We start from the raw sequence: 4,608 nt of genomic DNA, 5'->3' as shown, positions 1-4,608 counted from the left end.
ACGCCTGCTACTACCCACCGCAGCACGGGACCGAACACACCAAAGCCAGCTCCAAGGAGTTCCCTGGCGTGGCAGTTCTTCAGACAATGTGCTGACGACAAGACACAAGTGGTTTGCATGCTGTGCAATCAGAGCCTGAAGTGAGGCATAAGCGTTCTTAACCTGAGCACAACCTGCATGACCAGGCATTTAAGTGATAAGCACGAGCTGCAGTGGAGTAGACACCTCAAAAACCAAGAAAGGTCTCTGGCTCCTCCTGCTTCCTCTTCTGCTGCAGTCTCGGCCTCTTCATCCACCTCTGGAGTGACAGTGCCACCTGCCACCCCGCAAACAGAGGATCTTCCAGCAACACCACCACCTGGGTCACCAAGCATCTCCACAATGTCCCACGGAAGCGTTCAGCTCTCCATCTGCCAAACGCTGTAGAGGAAGAGGAAGTACCCCCCTACCCACTCGCGATCACTAGCCCTGAATGCCAGCATTTCAAAATTACTGCTCTCATTCCGTCTGGTGGAGACGGATAGTTTTAAAGGCCTTATGGCGGTGGATGTCCCACAGTACGTCGTGCCCAGTCGCCACTACTTCTCCAGGCAAACCATCCGTTCCCTGCATATCCAAGTGGGGAACAAAATCAGGTGTGCACTGCGCAACGCCATCTTTGGCAATGTGCACCTCACTACGGATACGTGGACCAGTAAGCACAGTCAGGGACGTTATATCTCCATAACAGCACACTGGGTAAATGCAGTGGTGGCTGGGCCTGAGGCGGATAGCAGTTTGGCGCATGTCCTTCCACCACCAAGGATTGTATGTCACATCAGTTTGCCTCCTGTTGCTTCCTCCTCCTACTCCGCTTCCTCATCCTCTTCCGGCTCCTCATCGGGTCAGCTTAACACCTTCAGCACCAACTTCAGCACAGCCAGGGGTAAACGACAGCAGGCTGTTTTAAAACTTATCTGTTTGGGGGACAAACCCCACACCGCACACCGCGCAGGAGCTGTGGACGGGCCTTGAACAACAGACCCATGAGTGGTTTGTGCCAGTGAGCCTCAAGCCCGACCTGGTGGTGTGCAATAATGGGCAAAATCTCCCTTGCCTGGCGCATGTGCTGAATTTGGTGGTGCAGAGATTCCTTAAAAATTACCCCGATATGTCAAAGCTGCTGCATAAAGTGTGGGCTGTCTCACCCTGCTGCTGTTTGCCTGTCAGCGCTGCAGCGTAACTTTGGCCTTCCTGCTCACCACCTCATATGCAAGGTGGAACTGCACCTTGCACATGCTGGCCAGACTGTGAGAGCAGCAGCAGGCGATAGTGGAGTTTCAGCTGCAGCACGCACAGGTGAGTCGTTCTGCTGAACAGCACCACTTCACCACCAATGACTGGGCCTCCATGCGAGACCTGTGTTCCTTGTTGCGCTGTTTTGAGTACTCCACCAAAATGGCCAGTGCCGAAAACGCCGTTCTCGCCGTTACTATCCCTCTATTCCTCCTTGAAAAAACGCTGCTGGCGATGATGGAAGAGGATGTGGCACAGGAGGAGGAGGAAGAGGGATCATTTTGTAGGGTTTCCGGCCAGTCATTTACAAGTGTCTCCGAGTGTGGGTTCCTGCACCCACAAACGGCAGGTACACAATTGTTCAGCCAGGGCACAGTTCTGGAGGATGACGAGCTGGAGGATGAGGAGGAGGAGATGGAGGAAGAGGAGGAGGAGGAACCTTGTTTTCGGCAGGGTGGCACCCAGACCAGCCCATGGCCATCACTGGTGCGTGGCTGGGGGGATACAGAGGACACAGACGATACACCTCCCACAGAGGTCAGCTTTTCGTTGCCTCTGGGCAGCCTGGCACACATGAGCGATTACATGCTGCAGTGTCTCCGCAACGATCGCCGAGTTGCCCACATTCTAACTTGTGTTGATTACTGGGTGGCCACGCTGCTGTTCTTTAATTCCCTCACTGGAGCGTGATCGTAAGATGCGCCAGTACAAGCGCACACTGGTAGACGCGCTGCTGGTGGCATTCCCACCTGACAGCGGGGGCACAGTGGAAGCACAAGGCGAAGGCAGAGAAAGAGGTCGCCAACGCAGCTGGGGCACCACCAGCAGCTCAGAAGGCAGGGTTAGCATGACCGAAATGTGGAAAAGCTTTGTCAGCATGCCACAACAACCAGCACCATCAGCTGATATGGAACGTCTTAGCAGGATGCAGCATTTCACCAACATGGTGGAGCAGTATTTGTGCACACGCCTACACGTACTGAATGACGGGTCTGCCCCCTTCAACTTCTGGGTCTCCAAATTGGGCACATGGCCTGAGCTTGCCCTTTTACGCCTTGGAGGTGCTGGCCTGCCCTGCAGCCAGTGTATTATCTGAACATGTGTTTAGCACGGCAGGGGGCATCATCACAGACAAGCGCAGACACCTGTCCACAGCCAATGTGGACAAGCTCACGTTTATTAAAATGAACCAGGCATGGATCCTTCAAGACTTGTCCGTACCTTGTCCAGAATAGACATGTATACTGGCACTAACCAGCCATTGTTATACTGCAGCGCAACTGCTCATTCTTGTATTTTGGATATTTCACACTCTTTTAGAGTGTACCCTAATTTTAAAAAATAAAATTAAAACCAAAAACCTGTGTTGGCTACCTCGTCCTCCTCCACCGCCGCTTCCACCTACACCGCTACGTCCACCGCCTTCTCAAACTCCTACTCCATATTGAACTCCACCTCACAAATCAAATTTTTTTTTTTTTATTTGTACGTATTTTATTTTATGTCATTTCACTACTTTGTCATTTAAATTTTCGGGTGAAATTCACCAATTTTTGTGTGTATTGTACCACTGCTATACCTACTAGACTGGTAAAAAAATAAAAATAAATTGTCAGTTACATTTTCTGGTGAAATTCACCATTTTTTGGGTGTGATGTACCACTGCTATACCGAGTAGACAGGTAAAAAAAAAAAAATTGTTTGTTCCTTTTTTGGGTGAAATTGACCAATTTTTGGGTGTAATCTACCCCTCCTCTACCTAGTTGACAGCTTAATAAATTTCAATAATTTTTCTTTAACATTTTCGGGTGACAATAAACAATTTTTTTTCTGTCATAGACCCCTGCTCTACCAAGTAGACAGGTTAATAAATTTTACTAATTTTTCTGTTACATTCTTGGGTTGACATTATAAAATTTTAGACGTGAATAAACCCCTGCTCTGCATAGGTGACAGGGAATAAAATTTAATAAATTCTTTAGTAATTAATGCGCGCCACATCCTTTCATTCAATGCTTAAACTTTAAAAAGTTGTCACACTTTTATGCTTTAATAATTTCTCCCATATTTCAACTCTATAATTTTACATTTTAAAAAATGAATCCTCCCTTGGATGTGGTCTCTCTTTCTCACGCTCCCTCTCTGGAGTGGAACCCGGATTCCCCGCCACCCGTGATCACCATAGTGGGCGCATAAAAGAACATCGAAAGTTGATAGAGCAGATATCAAATTGGATCGTGAACATCACGGGGACATGCGACATGGTGGGGCATTAAGTGTGCACACGCCAACACGAACTGACTGACAGGGGTCAGCCCCTGCAACTTCTGGGTCTCCAAATTGGGCACGTGGCCTGACCTTGCCCTTTACCCCTTGGAGGTGCTGGCCTGCCCTGCAGCCAGTGTAATGTCTGAACGTGTGTTTAGCATGACTGGAGGGGGTTATCACAGGTTATATTTCCCAATGTTTTGGGGTGTACCCTAATTTAAAAAAATAAACATAAATTTAAAACCAAAAAGCAGTGTAGGCTACCTTCTACTCCTCCACTGCTGTATCCACCTACACCGCCACATCCACAGCCTCCTCAATCTTCTACTCCATATGGACCTCGTACTCCTAGATCAAGATTATTGTTTTTTATTTTTACGTATTTTATTTTATTTAAAGTCATTTCCCTATCCACATTTGTTTGCAGAGCACTTGTCATGCTCTTAACCACATTTTGATGCTATTTGCAGCCCTCTAGCCCTTTACATGACATTTTTACAGCCATTTTAGTGCTCAAAAGTTCGGGTCCCCATTGACTTCAATGGGGTTCGGGGTCAAGTTCGGGTCAAGTTTGGGTTCCGAACTCGAACTTTTTTCCAAAGTTCAGCAAAACCCGTCGAACCCGAACATCCAGGTGTCCTCTCAACTCTAATTACAACCTAATTTTCCATTTTTAACCTGGATCCATTCATACAACTTGCTAAAATATTCTATTTGTTTTTTGGACCAACAGGATAAGGTGCTTGTACATGCCTCTTCAACTGTTAAAACATCTGACACTGTATCATCATCATTCGCAACAACACTGTCAATATCATGCATATTATCCAGTGTGTCCATTGGAACTTTATGGTCAATATTATATATAGTATTTTCATTAAGTACAGCATCCTTCTCAGTGTTAGCTATAACATTATTATTAGGCTGGGTTCACACGAGCGTGTCCGGATTAGTTCCGGATGTGTCCCGGTGTGTTGGGGTGCAATGTGTTTTGCACGCGCGTGATAAAAAACCGACTGTGGTACCCAGACCCGAACTTCTTCACAGAAGTTCAGGTTTGGGTTC

This window comes from Bufo bufo, chromosome 3 (genome assembly GCF_905171765.1).
Source record: "Bufo bufo chromosome 3, aBufBuf1.1, whole genome shotgun sequence".
NCBI lineage: Eukaryota > Metazoa > Chordata > Amphibia > Anura > Bufonidae > Bufo > Bufo bufo.
Note: the sequence above shows the minus strand (reverse complement) of the source record.